Genomic DNA, 6,000 nt, shown 5'->3' on the forward strand with positions numbered 1-6,000 from the left:
GCCCAAACTTAGGCAGTAATGGCCAAAGCACAGGTCTACTGATGATGTCAAATGCTTTAGCCAGGTCAATAAAGACACAGTGTAAAGGTTGTGGTCCAGTTCTCTACATTTCTCCTGTACCTGAAAGACTACAAATATCATGTCTGTTATTCCTTGTTTTGGCCTAAAACCTCATTGTGACTCCAGTGGAATGTAATTAGTGATGTCGTGTAGCATATGATCAAAGAGAACTCTAGTCGGAACCTTTCCAGCAATGGAGAGTAACAAGATACTGTGATAGTTACTACAGTCTGACTTCTTATCCTGCCTCTTGTATATTGTGACTGTGGTGGTGTCTTTGAAGTTTTGCTGTATGTCTTCAGTACTGCATGTATTGACAAATAGTCTGTGCAGTCATCTTAGCAGGAATCCATCTCCCTACTTGAATATTTCTGAAGGAATGCCATCAGATCTGGGAGCCCTGCAGTTCCTCATGGCACTGACTGCAGTGTTGGTTTTGTCAAGGGACATGGCTGCATCCATGTTGTCATTATGTGTTGGCTAATGCACTACTCTTATCGGCCTCATCTATGATGATGGATTCAAAAGATCGTTGAAAGGCTGTTGCCATCTCTGAAGGATTTCTTGTTTATCAGTGATCAACATTAGGTCATCCTCATTCGTCAAAATCACTGTTGTGTGTTTAGGACCATATGTATCTTTCAAAGTAGCTTCCAAAGAAGTGTTTGGCCCTGTGATAGTCATCATAGTCCTGGTTTCATTTGCCTTGGTATTGCACCATTGATCCTGCATCTCTAGACTTAGCTTAGATATCATGACACAGATTCCTGAATGTTATAACTGTGCCTTCAGGGACATGGCATACAAGAATTTGATGATGCAGCTCAGGTTTTTTAGTGAGTAGCTGTTGAATTTCTGGATCACTCTCATCCAACCAATCTTGATGACATCATTTTGCTGTACTCAGGGTGGCAAGAGCAAATTGATATACAGTGTTGCAAAAAGTCACTCACTGTTTACATTAGCATTAATAGTCAAGCCATCAGGGTCAGACAAAGCTGCCATAATGTTATTACATAGCTGTGCTTGTGTAGCTTCATCTTGTAATCCCTTTACATTGAGCCATCTGATAAATCTACACGAGGACTTGCAGCACAGTGGTTGAATTAACAACAACAATTTGGAATGGATCATGCAGTGGTCTGCCCAGCATTCTGCCCTGTGCATGGGTGATTTGTACATCAAATAGATCTTGCTGCCAGACAATGGTGTAGTCGATAAGATCCCTTTGTTTGGATCTTTGGTGCATCCATGATGTTTTTCTTTTTTTCTGGCAAGTGGAAAAAGATATTCATGACTGCTAATTGCCACTAACATGCTCACTAAGTAGAAGAGTTATATTACTATTCTCTTTCTCAGTCCCATCCTCATAGACTTAAAGGTCAGAAGGGATCATCTAGTCTGACCTCCTGCACATTGCAGGCCACAGAACCTCACCCACCCACTCTTGTAATCAACACTTAACCACTGGCTGAGTTACTGAAGTCTTCAAATCATAGTTTAAAGACTTCAAGTCACAGAGAATCCATCATTTTCTTTAGTTTAAACCAGCAAGTGACCATGTCCCATGCTGCAGAGGAAGGCAAAAAACAACTACTCCTCCTCCTCCTCCGGACAAGTCCTTCCCAACTCCAGATATAGCTATCATTAGACCCTGAGCATGTGGGCAAGACTCACTAGCCAACCAAGAATTCTCAGTAGTAACTCAGAGCCCTCCCCATCTAGAGTGCCATCATCTGCCTTTGGGGATATTTGCTGTTAGCAGTCACAGATCAGCTACATGCCATTTTAGGCAGTGTCATCATACCATACCATCCCCTCCATGCTGTCTGATGGCATGCTACCAGAGTACCACAGTACTTCCAACTCTTGCGTTAAAGTCCCCATGATCATCAGTTTATCTGGTGTGTACATGATGAGTTTGTCTTGGTCACTGTAGAACTTTCCTTTCTTATTGTCAGCATTTGTCATGGTAGGAGCATAAGCACTGATGATGGTAACAAAACACTTATGTTTCAATAGCAACGGTAAAACCATAAATGATCACTAATGCCTTTATGTACACTTTCAATCTGGGAAGCAACGGAGTTGCATGGCAAAGTCAATGCCCGATTTCCCTGGCTCTGAGGATGGATGACCTCAGCAGAAGAACGTGTACCCTGCACCCATCTCTGTGAGTTTGATTTCACTCAGTGCAGCTATGTCAATTCTATACTTGGCCAGTTCTCTTGCAACAAGCACTGGGTGGTGGTAGGATTGTCACATAAAGTCTTAATGTTCCTTGAAGCAATTATAATTGGTGTTGTGAGCAGCCTTGTCATAAACAGATAGCTAAGGGTTAATGTCTCTTTCACCTGTAAAGGGTAACAAAACAGGGACCTGGAACACCTGACCAGAGGACCAATCAGGAGACAAGATACTTTCAACTCTGGGTGGAGGGAAGTTTGGGCGTGGCTCCTTTGTTCTGTGTCTGTGTGCTCTCTAGGCTCTGAGGGTCACCACACGTCTCTACAGGCTCTCTAATCTTCTGTTTCCAATCTGTAAGTACAAAGGTAGAAAGACAGTATAGTCTTTTTATTTGGTTTTCTTTATGTGCAAATGTGTAGTTTGCTGGAAATATTTTAAATTGTATTTTTTCTGGATAAGGCTATTTATCCATTTTCTATAAGCTGGAAAACCCTGTAATATTTCATCTTGATTACAGAGACAATTTTTATGTTTTTTCTTTCTTTTTATTAAAAGTTTTTTGCTTTTTAAGACCTGTTTGATTTTTTTTCCTCGTTGAGGCTCAAGGGGATTGAGTCTGTACTCACCAGGGAATTGGTGGGGGGAGAAGGGAGACAGGAGAAACGAAGGGAGAGATAAAATTCCTCTTTGTTTTAGATTCACTAAGTGGGTTATTTCCCTTTGTTGTGAGGACTCAAGGAATCTGAGTCTTGGGGTCTCCAGGGAGGTTTTTTGGGGAGACCGGAGCTAATCAGGGGCTCCACCCAAAGTCCTGATTGGTGGCAGCACTACAGGATCTAAGCTGGTAATTAAGCTTAGAGGCATTCATGCTAGTATCTCATTTTCTGGACTCTAAGGTTCAGATTTGGGAAAGAATACTATGACAAGCCTACATGCAGATATGCGACTACAACCACTAGCATCACCAGCTCCTGCCAGCAAGTGCCATCTTTTGCTGGCAGACTTCAGCCTTATCATGACTGCTAGGCCAGACTGCCTACCCCCTGATCCATTAAAGTGGCTCAGTTTATGCTTAACTGTATTTCCCATGGTAAAAACTCTAGAGTTTCCACTGAGAATGCTCTAGAATAGATACTGTGAGCAACACTCTTAGAGCTTGCCTTTGCTAGATTAAATTTTGATAACACATGACTTTGAGGAGTCGTATTAATAAATATTATGTTAAACAGCTTTACAGTTACTGTAGATAGGGACAAGTCATGTCTAACCCCTTGATTTCAGTATGATTTACTCATGACCAGCTGATAAGACATTAACCAATTGTTTGGGCTGCTATAGATGAAAAAAGTCATTTCCAGATGATGATGCCATAGCTGCCCAAACAATGTGGATCAAATAACAATGATGAGTAGTAAGATCACTAGATTGCAGAAAAAATTGGCAGTGGTCATTCTGGCTTTTCAAACCAGCTCTGCTCCCTGGTATCAGACCTCAGAGAGTGTTGTCCTCAGAGAGTTCCTGGTTCTAGCCCCTTTCCTTGTTTCCCATTGACCCCTCTGCTAAAGTCTGAAGGAAGGGAGCATTGTTCTTTAGGTCTGTTAAATGTAAACTCCCTTAATGAGATCTGTGCAGCTCTGCCAGCGTCTTGGAATTCAAAGCAACTCTTTGGTCTCCTCCAGGCCTCCTTGAGTTCAGTTCCCATCTCTTCCCAATGACCCACTCAACTCTGTTCCTCAACTTCTGGTATGTCTTGAATGCAGATAACCTCTTAGCATTTCAAACTTTTAAGTGCTAATAGCTTAGCAATTAAAATCTTAATTAATGGGCAATTAAAATTATAATAGTAAGCAGTTGATGGAGATGCAATCCATTCAGAGAGAGAGTGTTCATTTTGAAACAAAAGTTATTAATAATCTAATAACCATGCTAGGCATAAGGATGAATCAAAATACATCTCTGCCTGAATCTTATATTTTACATACTTTTTCATTTGAAAAAGTAATGAGAAGATTCTTTAACGATCATTATATGTCAGCTAAAGTGTAAAGTCCACAGACTAGTTAACTTATAGAAAAGGAGGCATTTTCTTTTATGTTTTGTTGAATCTTCCCTTAAGGACTGAGCATCCATGAATTATATTCACTAAGGACCAACCTGTGAGGTTTTTACTCAGTTTTTGCTTGATGTTCACTCAGGATTTGAGTAACTCCACCCAAGCTAGCCTGATGAGTGAGTGAGAATAGCCAGACAGTGCAACAGCCCTGAAGTAAAGAGTGACTAGATTAGCTGATGATTAGTTGATGATTTGGTCAACTCAAACTGTATCTTATAGCTGTATTACTAACTCAGGTGTCAACCCCTCATGCCCCAAGGGGGAAGTTACCCTGGGTTTAAACCACAGCTCAAGCGAAAGAATTTTGTGGACAAGAATTGGGTTAGGGGCAACACTCCAGTGAGCTAAAGCTGCAGTGAAGACAAGCCTGACAAACTCCTATTTAAGTCAGTGGTAGTTTTCCTCAGCAAGGACTGAAAAAAGATCTCAGGATTTGGGCCCAAGTTTAAACAGTATATCAGAAATGTTTGCAATGTAGGATGACCACATTTTGAATTTTTGTAGTCTTCTAAAAGTTTTCAAGGTATCATATTTTTGTTTCTATCCCTCTTCCTATTTAGAGACTTCCTAATTTTTATGTCCAATCTCAAATACCAATGATTTTCCCCTTGTTACCAGTAAAGAGACAGAAGGCTTAATATACTCATGTTTCCATGAATTATAGTGTCTTTTTGTTATATTCATAGAAAAATCCCCAATGAGAGCTGCAAGTTCCTGTTTCTACTAAAGCACAGAAATATGAAGGACTGTTGTAGATGGTTAAAAAGACAGAGAGTCATATGTTAAAGTCTGAACCGAAGATGCTGAATACTTTAAAATAACAGAACCCTGCCTATTAATCTGACCAATAGAGTTCTCATCTCAGAAGCTGCAGTACTGGTGTTAATTTTAAATGGCCATTTTGAGGTTGGAACATTTAGAACCTGGCTTAAATAGTTTAATTGTTAAGGTATCTGCATATCAATTTTAGCTATATATCACTTAACATTAGCATTGCCTATACAGATGGGGAGCTCTACTGACTTAAATCTTTGCTAAGGAAAATGTCCTTTTTATGGAGGGGAGTGATAAGCAACAAGAGAGAACAAATACATTATAACATTGCAAAAGACTTACAAATCACTTTAACTTCTGTAGTGATCTGTTTCTACAGCCAGCTTAATACTCCTGCCATCCTTCACATGCTGAATTGCTTAGCTACTGTTTACCTTTCATTTTCCTTGGTGCTTGGGTGGCATGCATAATTCTGCCATTGTCCCCTTTTCTAAAATTAAAGTGTAGGTAGGTGAGAGTTGATAATAAGCAGAGTACTTATTATCTCCCTGACTGCAGCTTGCTTCAGGCACAAGAGGTGGAGGGGCAGGTGAACGGAAAGAGAAATAGATAATAAATAGATGACTGGATTGTCTGAAAATACCTTTAAATGTCTGTCAGAGGATATACAAATGTATTTTGCTAATATCAGTAATCCATGGATACTGCAATTAAGCTTCCACCTTGTTTCAAAAATCCATTTATGGTTTTTAGATTATCTAAAGTCTTCATGAAAATGTTTAGTACCCATGGTTACCAAACACATTTCATAGCTAACACTACTCTGGTGCTTGGTACATTATATCAGCAGTTTTGTCTTTTCCTTG

This window comes from Chelonoidis abingdonii, chromosome 15 (genome assembly GCF_003597395.2).
Source record: "Chelonoidis abingdonii isolate Lonesome George chromosome 15, CheloAbing_2.0, whole genome shotgun sequence".
Classification (NCBI taxonomy): domain Eukaryota; kingdom Metazoa; phylum Chordata; order Testudines; family Testudinidae; genus Chelonoidis; species Chelonoidis abingdonii.